The sequence below is a fragment of the Orycteropus afer genome, unplaced genomic scaffold, assembly GCF_000298275.1.
Source record: "Orycteropus afer afer isolate SDZICR_OR568_19922 unplaced genomic scaffold, OryAfe1.0 scaffold00004, whole genome shotgun sequence".
Classification (NCBI taxonomy): domain Eukaryota; kingdom Metazoa; phylum Chordata; class Mammalia; order Tubulidentata; family Orycteropodidae; genus Orycteropus; species Orycteropus afer.
The window spans coordinates 25310969-25324356 of NW_006921591.1; positions in this window are offsets into that span (position 1 = coordinate 25310969).

Below are 13388 nucleotides of genomic sequence, written 5' to 3' on the forward strand. Positions count from 1 at the left end.
GTTGGGATTATTCTAGTTGTATTTAACTAACTATCCAAGGTTCAATGATATGGGATAATCAACCATCATGATCACTACTGCCATATGTTGTTTTTGTTGTCTGTTGTTACTCAACACTGAGTCATAACAACCCTATAGTACAGGTAAAAACTGTATCATAGGACTTTTTGGCTATAATCTTTATAGGAGCAGATCACCAGGTCTCAAACTGCACAGTTGCTGATGGGTTTGAACTACCAACCTTCTAATGAACAGCCAAATGCATAATTTGCCACTAGCGTCCCTTTCACAGGCATATAGGACTGAGTACCTCTTATGTCCTTGGAATCACCATTGCAAGATCTAAGAATCAGAAGGAAAGACAAAAAGCTAAAGGTGAGTCACCATTGATAACAACAACAATAACAACAACAAACATATTGGGTAAGGGCTTCACTTCCTCTCAGGTTGATTTATGTAAATTTTCTAAGCAATTAATTAGGAAATAAGTAAGAATTACTTTAGTTTTTTCCTTACAAATTATATCTGGTAGGTATTGTCTCTCTTATGACTTTGACTAAGATAATTAATCATCTATGCTTTGGTTTCATTGTCTGAAAAATGACAGTCTTACTAGTAATTGTTACACCTATGTCATAGTCATATTCAACATTTTATGATAATCATGAGTCATTCCAAATTCAGTTTTATCAATCTTTTCTTATGAGTCTGAATAATAATCCACAAATACAGAATAATTTATAGGTTTCCACACAACTATTATTTTTATTATATTAACACTACTTTTTTATTATTAAATGTCATAATCAGTTCAATTTTTAAGCACAAAAGTATAAAAATTATTATTGTTTGACACAGAATATTTTATCTGTTCTTCAGGTTGCATCTGGGTTCTTCATGAAAAAATAAAAAAGTATATATATATTATTTTGGAATATTCCTAAATATGATACCTCACTTCTAAAACAAACAAATTAAAAAAAAAAAAAAAAAGAAAAGAAAAGAAAGAAAGAAAAAACCTCACAGGGAAAAAAAATCTTGAAGGAATCAAGCAAGGAATTACATTAAAATAAGCTTTAAATATTTTCCTGCTCTGACTTCTCTTGACATTTGTAATTCCCCTTGGCATGCAACGATACTTCTCTGAATGTAAGTTTCAAGAATCAGAAGTCAGCGTTTACAATTCCATTTATGGACTCCAGAGGTTAAGCAGAGCATATTAAGTCCTGAACTTTTCAGACAAATCACTACTGCTGTTTTGTGAAGCTCTGTTTATGAGTTGAGCTCAACAGCTCATAAAATCTCCAGGCAGTTGTATTCATTTGAATTGCGGACATGCACTTTGTTCAGCTGGGCTAACACTCAGAGGCTCTAAGCTCACATTGTTGTTGTTGTTGTTGTTATGTGCCCTCGAGTCAGAACCGACTCATCGCGACCCCTCCTTGGGTTTCCGAGGCAGTATCAAACTCACATAGAACAACTAATTACCCACAGTACTAGGGAACACATTTTACTTTTCTAATGCATCTTTATCTGACTTGCTTTAAAGTATAAACATAATGTGAAAGAGGAAGTCCTCTCTTGTTCTGGATACTGGCAAGATTTAATATGCAAAGCTGGAAGGAAAAAAGAAAACTGGTTGGGAAGAAGCATATGTGTGCATTTTTAGAGTAGATACAGTTAATAGCTCTTTTAGGGTGTGTCAGAGCCCAACCAGGAATAATGAATAATTCAGCATTTATCTCCTTAACCTGAACCATGGACATTGTTTACTCTCACCCCACTCAACACTAGCTTAACAGACTTGCCTCCCCAGCCTTCCCATTGCAGCTAAGAATACTACCACCATGCAAATTCCCATGAGAAAAGCTTGTAATAAACGAAATTCATATCTAGCTCTCTTATAAAATGTTTTCACTAAGTGATGTTAATAATTTACTTCAGAATATATCTCAAGCTTGTTCTTTCTCTTCTCATCATACTTTTTTTAGCTTTCCTTTTATGCCTTAAGTTCCCTACCTAATCCACCCTGTATGCCAGCAGGGTAATCTTCAATCACTTATCATCATCACTTTCTTCTTCACCATCATCATTTATGTTGTCCTGGGTGGTGCTAATGGTTAATGTGCTGGGCTATTATTGACTGAAAGACTGGAAGTTTAAGTCTACCAGAGATGCCTTGGAAGAAAGATCTAGAGATCTGCATCTGAAATCAGCCACTGAAGATATGAAATATATTTCTATTCTGACAGACTTAGGTTCAGTATGACTCAGAGACAAGGCTATAGTAACTTTTTTTGTTAAAATCAGTCTTTGCTAATTGTTATATAAATACTTTACATGTGACGAGCACTACACCAGCCATGAATAACAGGAAGCACTATTCCATTTACCAGAGTATTATTGTGTTAGACTGGGTTCTTGCCGGGTAGTAAATTACTTGGTATGGCTTTTCTAGCCATAAGTCTTTGTAAACTCCGTGGTGGAATTTGCTGGGAGCAACTTAGGAGCTCCTGATTGTAAAAGTTATCCAACTGGGGTATTTCTTTTGGGCATGGCACAAGTAATGTTCTGGGAAGTGTGCTCTCTCTCTCTCTCAGGTGTTTAGAATTCTGATGCTATGATTGGTTAGTTTGGCCACTTTGCCAGGCTCAAAAGGAGGCCTCCTGGAGGCAGAATTCTCTTTATGACTGCTGGCTGAGAAAGACATGTGCTGCTGTAAGAGACATGTGATCCTGAGACACATGTGCTAAAGGGAAAGAGACACACACTGCTAAGAGAGACACCAAGGGACACGCACTGCTGGGAGAGAGACTGTGAGAGACTGTTGGCTGAGAGTTGGCAGGCTGAGAGACTGAGCATTTTTCCTGAACTTGAATTGCAGTCTGGTGCTTCCCTAATAAACCCCATAATCTGTGAGTTCTGTGTGGCCACTGCAGTGAATTATGAAACTCAGCAGAAAAGTGGTGAGTGTTGCAGGAGGAATGGTTGGTGTCAGGTGTGGTGAAATAGCTGGAGAGAGGCAGCATGTCTGGCCTCAGAGGAATAGGCCTTGGGTGACTGATGGTGATTTTGTCTTCCTTTTGTGTGGTTAGAGGATGTTGGAAGATGTGGCCTCCTTGCCCTTTTTGCAGCTCTCTAGAGAAACAACCAATACAGCTTATATAGAGAGAGAAAGAAAATTTATCTTAGGAAAATAGCTCACACACTTATAGAAGCTGGCAAGTCCATAGTTCTTGGATCGAACATCATGCTGGAGGCTTTTCACGACTCTCATAGCTGCAGGGGCTGAAGAGCTCAAGATTGGCAGGCAGTATACTGGCTGTTTACTCCAACAAATGACAAATCCAAGATCACCAAGCTGAATGGTGGTGTTCACTCACGGACAGTTGTAGGCAACAAAACAGAATCTCAATCCACAGAAGAGTGTCTCTTTTGACAGGATGTCCATAAATATACTGGAAGCAGGCCACTCCCCTAGCAAAACTTCCCTTCAATGGATTGGCTGCTCAAAACATATTCATCTGATCCCATCATTGGAATAACTACATCACAACTGCTTAAACCACACAGAATTGTGGCCCCGCCTAGTTAACACACAGCTCCAACTATCACAGTCCACCCCTTGTCAATTTGGCAGTTGTAAACTTCTCCTTAACCATATATAATCTCTAAATAAGGACAATTATAAAGTCATAATTGCACCTAACATGATATGCTAACACACACACAACTGAAACACATCAACATTATTTACATTTCACAGTTCATAACAGAAGGAAACAAAAATATTTGATGCACATATACAATGAAGAAATAAAACAATCACAGTCCTCTTTTTTGCAACCTGTCCATGGTCGTAGCTGATATTCAGAACTACCTTCTACCACCACCCATTCTGTATTTCCCTTGCTCTCGGCAAGTATCTCAGCTGGTCAGGTTTCTTTGCCCAGTGGGATGACCAAACCTTCATTGCTGAAGGATCTGGGCCATTAGCTGTGATATCAGAATTGGGTTGCTGTAATTTTCCACTGAATTTATCACAGGAGTAGTAGTACTAAGAGATGTCCTAAAGAATCTTCTGCATTCCAGACATATTCTTCTTTAGCTCCATTATGTAATGTTAATCTAATTTCTCCTTGGTAATCAGGATCTATCACACCAGATAGTACAGTAATGCCCTTCTTTGTCTGTTGAACCAGAGGCATGAAGAAGCCAAAATAGCCAGGTGGCATCCGTAATTTCCAGTTCAATGCAATCAGTATTGTGTCTCCAGGTGTTCCTCTCTTTGGGACTAAGATCTCCAGACCTGCAGAGCATATGGTAGCAGGGACAGGAAGCAAAAATTTTTTGAGTGAGTCACTAATAATAGTAAGTGGTACCACTCCCATTTCCACCCCTTGGTTCCTGGACCTGTAAATCCTGGCTATTGGTGAAAAAGAACCATATATTGGATGCTGGTTTAGAGTATATACAGCGTCCTTGAGAACATTGCCCCAACCCTTCAAGGCATTGCCACCTAGCTGGTGCCTTAATTGTGTTTTCAGGAGGCTGTTCCATCGTTCTATCAAGCCTGCAGCTTCAGGATGATGGGGGACAGTGTAAGACCAGTGGATTCCATGAGCATCAGCCCATTACCACACTTCATTTTCTGTGAAGTGGGTCCCTTGATCTGAAACAATGCTGTGTGAGATATCATGATGGTGGATAAGGCATTCTGTAAGTCCATGGGTGATAGTTTTGGTAGAAACATTGTGTGCAGGGAAGGCAAATCCATATCCAGAATAAGTATATATTCCAGTAAGAACAAAATGCTGTCCTTGCCATGAAGGAAGTGGCTCAATGTAATCAACCTGCCACCATATTCCTGGCTTACCTCCCCAAGGAATGGTTCCATATCACTGACTCAGTATTGGTCTCTGCTCCTGGCAGATTGGGCACTCAGCAATGTCAGTAGCCAAATCAGGCTTGGCAAATGGGAGTCCATGTTGCTGAGTCATGCCACCATGGCCAATTTGTTCATGAACCCATTGAACAATGACAGGAGTAGCTGGGGAAAAAGGATGGCTGGTTTCCACTGAATGTGTCATCCTAGCTACCTGATTGTTAAAGTCCTCCTCTGCTGAGGTCATATTTTGGTGGGCATTCATTCACAAGAGACAAAAATATCTTTAGTCCTTTGGCCCATTCAGAGAGATCTATATTCATACCTATTCCCCATACAACCTTATCACCAATCTTCCAGTCATGCTCCTTCCAAGTCCCAGACCATCCAGCTAAGCCAGTAGCCACAGCCCATGAATCTGTATACAATCACACATCTGGCCATTTCTTATTCCATGTAAAGTGAATAGCCATATGCATGGCTTGAAGTTCTGCCCATTAGGAGGATTTCCCTTCACCACTGTCCTTTAAGGAAGTCCCAGAAAGGGGCTTCAGTGCTGCTCCTGTCCACTTTTGAGTGGTTCCTGCATATCATGCAGAACCATCTGTAAACCAGGCATGAGTTTTCTCTTTTTCAGTCAACTGATCATAAGGAATTCCCTATGAGGCTATAGGAGCAGACTGGGAGAATGAAGGTAATGAGACTGGAGTGGAGAATATAGGCATTAGGGCCACCACTTGTGCCTTTAGGTCCTGGTTGAGCCCAATCTCTGATATACCACTTCCATTTAATGATGGAGTGCTGCTGTGCACGTCCAACTTTATGACTCTGTGGGTCAGACAACACCCATTTCATGTTGGGCAACTTAGGCCTCATGGTGATTTGGTGGCCCCTAGTTAGGCGTTCAGTCTCTACTAAAGTGCAGTAACATGCTAATAGCTGTTTTTCAAAAGGAGGAGTAGTTATCTGCAGAGGATGGTAGGACTTTGCTCCAAAATCTCAAGGGTCTTCATTGTGATTCACTGATAAGGACCTGCCCAAGGCTTCAAGCAGCATCTCTATCTACTACAGACACTTCGTGAAACTTTGGATCAGCCAGATCAGATGGCCCAAGTGTCAGAGCAGCCTTCATGGAGCCTGAACCTGTTGCAGAACCTTCTGTTTTTTCTGGGACCCACTCAAAACTAACAGCTTTGAGAGTCACTTGATAAATAGGCCACAGCAACACACCTAAATGAGGGATATGTTGCCTCCAAAATCCAAAGAGGCCCACCAGACATTGTACCTCTTTTTTAGGTGTGGAGGAAGCTAGATATAATAATTTATCCTTCATTTTAGTAGAAATACCTGGACATGCTCCACACCATTGGACCCCTAGAAATTTCACTGAGGTGGAAGGTGCCTGAATTTTTGTTGGGTTAATTTCCTAACCTCTAGCATGCATATGTCTCACCAATAAGTCTAGAGTCATCGATACTTCTACCTCACTACATCCAATCAGCATAATATCATCAATATAATGGATGAGTGTGATGTCTTGTGGAAGGAAAAGGTGATCAAGATCTCTATGGAATAAATTATGACATAGTACCAGGGAGTTGATATACCCCTGAGGAAGCACTGTGAAAATATACTGTTGGCCTTGCCATCTAAAGGCAAACTGTTTCTGATGGTCCTTTGAAACTGGTATTGAGAAAAAGGCATTGGCCAGATCAATAGCTGCATACCAAGTATCAGGAGATGTACTAATTTGCTCAAGCAATGAAACCACATCAGGAAAAGCCGCTGCAACTGGAGTCACTACCTGATTAAGTTTATGATAATCTACTGTCATTCTCCAAGATTATCTGTTTTTTACACAGGCCAAATTAGTGAATTAAATGAGGATGTGGTGGGAATCACCACCTCTGCATCCTTCAAGTCCTTGATGGTGGCAGTAATCTCTGCAACTCTGCCATGGATGTAGTATTGCTTTTGATTTACTATTTTTGTAGGTAGAGGCAGTTCTAATATCCTTCACTTGGCTTTTCCTATCATAATAGCCCTTACTCCACATGTCAGGGATCCAATGTGGGAATTTTGCCAATTGCTCAGTATGTCTATTCCAATTATGCATTCTGGAACTGGTGAAATCACTACAGGATGGGTTCAGGCACCCACTGGATCCATTGTGAGACACACATTAGCACATTAGCTAAGATTCCATCAATAACTTGACCTTCTTATGCGACCATTCTTACTGGTGGGCCACAATTATGCTTTGGGTCTCCTGGAATTAGTGTCTGTTCAGAGCTAGTGTCCAGTAATCCCCAAAAATTCTGATTATTTCCTTTTACACAATGAACTGTCATTCTCATAAAAGACCTCAGATCCCTTTGGGGAAGGCTGGGAGAAAGATTGACATCATAGATTTTTGATAATGTAGTGGGGTCCTTTCTCAAAGGGACCCAGTCTCCCCTTCCTTCAAGGAGTTGTGGGTCTGTAAATGGACTAAAGTCTGGAAATTGATTGAGAGTCCGTGAATCTGTTTTCTGGCAATTCAATCTAATCTGCTGTTCACGTGACCTAGAATTCTTCTGTGTATACCAATTAAGGAAATATTTGGTAGGTTTGCCACATATTTCACTACTAGGAGCACCATGTGCAAGTAGCCAATGCCATAATTCTACACAAGTCAGACTATTCTGATTACTGTCCTGACTCTGCTGTCCATTATGGCAACGATGCCTACCTTGCCTTTGTCAATTAACTGCTGCCACTTGGCCCCTACTCCCATGGGATCCAATCACACCCATAGTAGTTAAGTGTCTTAGTTCAATTAGGGCAGTTCCCACTGTAAAATAATGTTTACATAAAATAGCAATCACAGCAGAATTCAAGGATGCTGGAGCTCCACTCACAAATTTATTCCTTACCTTACTGGTGAAAGATGTGTCTTGTGGACTCTTCATTTCTGGATCTAGGGGTCTAACCTGATAAATCCATTCTAACAGGCCAATTTCCCTAAGCCTCTGGTTACCTTCTTCAACATTATATCAAGGCAGGTCTGGTACTTCAACTTCACTTAAGGTAAGCCACCACATAACCCATGCTTTAGTAAGCCAACCAAATAAACTATTAGATCCTTTCCCAACCTCTTGAGCTGAAACACTGAATGAAGAATTGACCCTAAATCAATAAACTCAGACTGATTCAATGTTACATTCCTTGCACCATTATCCCACACCCTCAGTAGCCATTCCCACATATATTCTCCAGGTTTCTGTCTGTACTCGTTAGCAAAATCAAGCAGGGCTTTTTTGGTGTAGTGTACTACCTCCTCAGTCACAGTTTGCATTTCACCTTTTCAGGCTTGCTTGGATTTAACTTTAGTTATAGGTCTAGCAGCAACAGTGGGTGATTGGGACAGTTCCTGAGAACATACAGGAACATCTTCCATGGCTTCTGCCCTAGGCAATGACCCAGCAGGACCAGTTTGGCTAATCCCATCAAACTGAGGTGGAGGGGATAAAGTTTTGCTGTAATCCCTTCAGATGGGAGGGATTCAATAGAATTTATAGGATCTGTACCCTGATCTTCCTGACTGTCTGCCCATATGTCCCCATTTCAGGTTTCAGGATCCCATTTTTTCCCAATCAATGCCCTCAGCTTAACTTCAGACACCATTATGTGTTGGCAACTTAATTGGTGTTGTAATTCAGCCACCCTTACAATAAGACTCTTGGTTTGTTTTTCACCCAAGGAAGGGTCGCTATGAGTCAGGGCTGACTTGATGGCACATAACAACAACTAGAAGAAATAAGCCTTTATTTCAGAGCATAACTGTTAGCATTGAGGTCTTTTATGAAGTGTTTAAGCTGTAAGTCAGCAGCCCTGAGCTCATCTTGGTCTTTCACCCCTTTATTTAGTGTAAGTAGGACCAACCAACCAGCTTCCTATACTCCTCATGCTGACAGAATTGCAGAAAAGTATCAAATATGCAATCACCCAGAGCCTCATTTTTCAAAAGTACTTGATCTATTGGTGGTGCTATTTTGCATATTACTGTTGCCACCTCACACCATGGATTAGCAGGGCCCTCTTTACTAACAGAGGCAGGGTCACTAGTGTCTTTACAATTAATCAAATTGGAGACCCAATTTAAGAAGCTCATCCTTTTGTCTCTTTAGAACCACTCCCGGTATCAAATGTGTTAGACTGGGTTCTCTAGGGAAAGAAAACCAATAAAGCTTATATATAGAGAGAAATAAAAATTTATCTTAGGAAAATGGCTCACACACTTATAGAAGCTGGCAAGTCCAAAGTTCTTGGATCAAACGTCAAGCTGGAGGCTTTTCATGACTCTCACAGCTGCAGGGCCTGAGGAGCTCAAGGTTGGCAGGCAGTATACTGGCTGTTGACTCCAACGAATAATGAATCTAAGATATCCATGCCAAATGGTGGATTGTTCATTCATGGACAGTTGTAGGCAGCACAAAAGAATCCCGATCCACAGAAGAGTGTCTCTTTTCCCAAGATGTCCATAAATATACTGGAAGCAGGCCATATTCCTAGGGAAAATCCCTTTAAATGGATTGGATGCTCAAAATATATTCATCTGATCCCATCACTAGAATAACCACATCACAACAGCATAAACCACATGGAATTGTGGTCCTGCCAAGTTTGCACACAGCTCCAACTATCACATATCTAAAGTTTAAGAAAAGGAGGGTATTCTCCCCTAGATCACACAATTAGAAAATGGAGAGCTAAAATTCAAACCTAGAGCAAAGAGGATTAAAACTCTCATACATACCTACAACATCAAGGATTGAACATTGAAATTGAAAAAGGAAATATATTTCTTTCAAGGAAGCTCCTACATTTAACCTCCAAAAATCATTCACTGCCATTGAGTTGATTGTGACTTGTAAGGACCCTGTACGACAGAGTAGAAATGTCCCATAGATATTCCAAGGCAGTAAATCTTTATGAAAGCACACTGCCTCATCTTTCTCTGGCAGATCGGCTGGTGGGTTTGAACAATCAACCATTCCATCAGCAGCCAAATGCTTAGTCACCACCAGAGCTCCTCGTGTTTGACTATCTTTCTCTTTTTTCTTTCTGTTTGGTTATGACTAAGATGTTTTTCTAATATTGTCCTCTGTATGTGCCCTGCTATTTTCCTGGATATATTTGCAGTACATATAAATACATGGGTAGAGATAGCATCTGTTAAACCTATACATATTCTTGAGTATAGTTCCATTAACCTTCACATACCTGTTCAGCTTGAGTGCCTATCTATAAAACTTTTTTTAAAATCTTGACTTTCAGTCTTGAAAATTTATTTGAGTGTCTGTTCTTAACAATTCCCATGGGTAGGTGTAATTATAATTCATGAACTTTTTACAACCACAAAAGATAAATTGAGAAATAAAGAAGTTTATTTCTCATTCTAGATTGTTCAATATACTTTACAAATATACAGATAATGAAAATAATATATGCTGTCTGATCTTTCATTATGGTAGTCCATCTGGCACATGATATAAGAACAATAAACATGTACTTATGAAAATAAAAATCCCTATACAGATCTTTTAATTCATCGTTTCTTCCATCATCTTTGACTACTCTGCCTTAAAGAATAAGTTTCAGAATCTCTTCTGGCATCCATTTGGATTCATTTCTCATGTCATTAAAAAAAAAAAAAAAAAACTTTTACTTTCTTCATGTATGATGTTCTTGATGTCATCTCACAACTCATCTGGGTCATTGCTGTTCAATGTGTCAAATCTATTCTTTAGATGGCCCCTAAACTCAGATAGGATACATCCAAGGCCATATTTTGTATCTTGTGGATTTGTTTTAATTTTCTCAGCATTAATTTAAACTTACATATGAGAAATCGACAGTCTGCCCCACAGTTGACCTTGTTCTGACTGATGGTATTGAGGGTATTGAGCTTCTCCATCCTGTCTTTTGGCAGATGTAGTTAATTCAATTCTAGTGCATTCCATTCAGTGAAGTCCACATATATAATTTCACATTATGCTGTTGTAAAACAGTATTTGCAAGGAATACATCATTGGTCTTATAAAATTATATCACCAAGTGTCATTTCTATCACCAAGGCCATATTTTTCCAACCACCAACTCTTCTCCTTTATTTCCAACCTTTGCATTCCAATCACCAGTAATTATCAATGAAGCTGGATTTCATGTTTTGTCAATTTCAGACTGCAAAAATTGGTAAAAATTTTCAATTTCTTCATCTTTGGTTTTACTGGTTGGTACTTAAATATGAAGTTAGTAGTACTGACTGGTCTTCTTTGTAGGTGTATGGATATATCCTATCACTGACAACATTGTACTTCAGGATAGAACTTGAATTAATCTCTTTGACCATGAATATGATGTCATTCATCTGTAATTTGATATTCCTGTCTTAGTAGATCATATAATTATCTGATTTAAAATGGTCAATACCATCTGTGTCAGCTCACCAATGCAGAGGATACTATGCATTTTATTTCATTTTTGACAACTTCAAATTTTCCTAGATTCATATTTCCTACATTTCACATTCTGTTGTTTAATGGATGTTTACACCTATTTCTTCTCATTTTCAGTCATGCCATATCAGCAAATGAAAGTCCAGAAAGTTTTACTCAATCTGAGTCTTTAAGGTGGCCTCTACTGTGAGGAAGCAGCAGTTCTTCTCCAGTACTATTTTGAGTGTCTTCCAACATGAGTGTTCTGGCACTATATCAGACAATGTTTTATTGCTATTCAAAAGTTTTTCTGTGACAAATTGTTTCAGAAGTGGACAATTCTTCCTTTTTCCTAGTGTATCTTAGTCTGGAAACTCCACTGAAACCTCCCCACTTGAGTGATTTTTCTAGTATCTGAAATACTGGTGGCATAGCTTCCAGCATCACAAAAACATACAAGCTACCACAGTAGGTCAAACTGACAGACAAGTGGTAGAATGTAAAAAAAATGATGAATGATAAAGTGAATGGGAGAAATGAAGTGAAGATCTGAAGAGAACATTTCAATGGGTGGCTTGAGAAGACAATGCAGAGTATTATAATGGAATGTGTGAAGACCTGGAGTTAGGAAATCAAAAGGGAAGAACATGCTCATCATTTCTGAAGGTGAAAGAACTGATAAAAAAAAAATCAAGACTCATTGCAATACTGAAAGTTTCTATGGAGAAAAAGCTGAATGATACAGGAAGCATCAAAAGAAGATGAAAGAAATAGGTAGTTGCTGTATCAAAAAGAATCGCTTGATGTTCAGCCATTTCAAGAGGTAGTATGTAATCAAGAACCAAAGGAAGAATTCCAAGATGCACTGAAGGAATCAGCAAAAAACAGCCTTCAGGAATTGATGGACTACTCACAGAGATGTTTCAACAAATGGATGCAATGGTGCAAGCACAAACCTCTTGCCAAGGAATTTGGAAGACAGCTACCTGACCAACTGAAATGAAAAGATTCATACTTGTGCCCATTACAAAGAAAGGTGATCCAGTATAATGCTAAAATTAGTGCACAATGCCATTAATATCATACCAGTAAAATTTTGCTGAAAATTATTTAAAAACAGTTACAGCAGTACATCAACATGGAACTGCCAGACATTCAAGCTGGATTGAAAAGAGGGCAAGAAATTACGGATGTCATTGCTGAAGTTATATGAATCTTGGCTGATGACAAACAATACCAGAAAGATGTTTACCTGTGTTTAATTGACTATGCAAAAGCATTCAGTTGTGTGGATCATAGCAAATTATGGACAACATTAATTGTGTTCATGAAGAACATGATCAAGAGGTTTTCCTTCCAATAGTACAAGGGGATAGTGCATGATTTTAAATAAGGAAGGGTGTGGGTCAGTGTTCTATCCATTCATCATATTTATTCAGTATGTATCCTGATCAAATAATCAGAGAAACTGGACGGTATGAAGAACACAGCATCAGGATTGGAAGAAGAGTTATTAACAGCCTCTAAAACCTTGCTTATTGAAAGTTAAGATGACTTGAAACACTTACTGATAAAGATCAAAGACTAAAATCTTCAGTATGGATTATACCTCAACATAATGAAAACAAAAATCCTCTCAACTAGACTAATAAGCAACACCATGATAAATGGAGAAAAGACTGAAGATATCAGAGATTTTGTTTTACTTGGATCCAACATCAACACTCATAGAAGCCAATAAAATAAAAACCCACTGCTAGCCATTGAGTCAATTTGCATTCATAGCGACCCTTATTGGGTGTTCAAGGCTATAAATCTTCCACCCACCGGGCAACTGATGAGTTCAAACTTTTGGTTAGCAGTCAAATGCCTACATCACCAGAACTCCTTACCTACAGAAACAGCAGTCAGGAAATCAGACATCATATTACAAAAGACCTCTTTAAAGGGTTGTCAATAGCAAAGATGTCACTTTGAAGACTAAGGTGTACCTAACCCAAGCCATGGTGTGTGTGTGTGTGTGT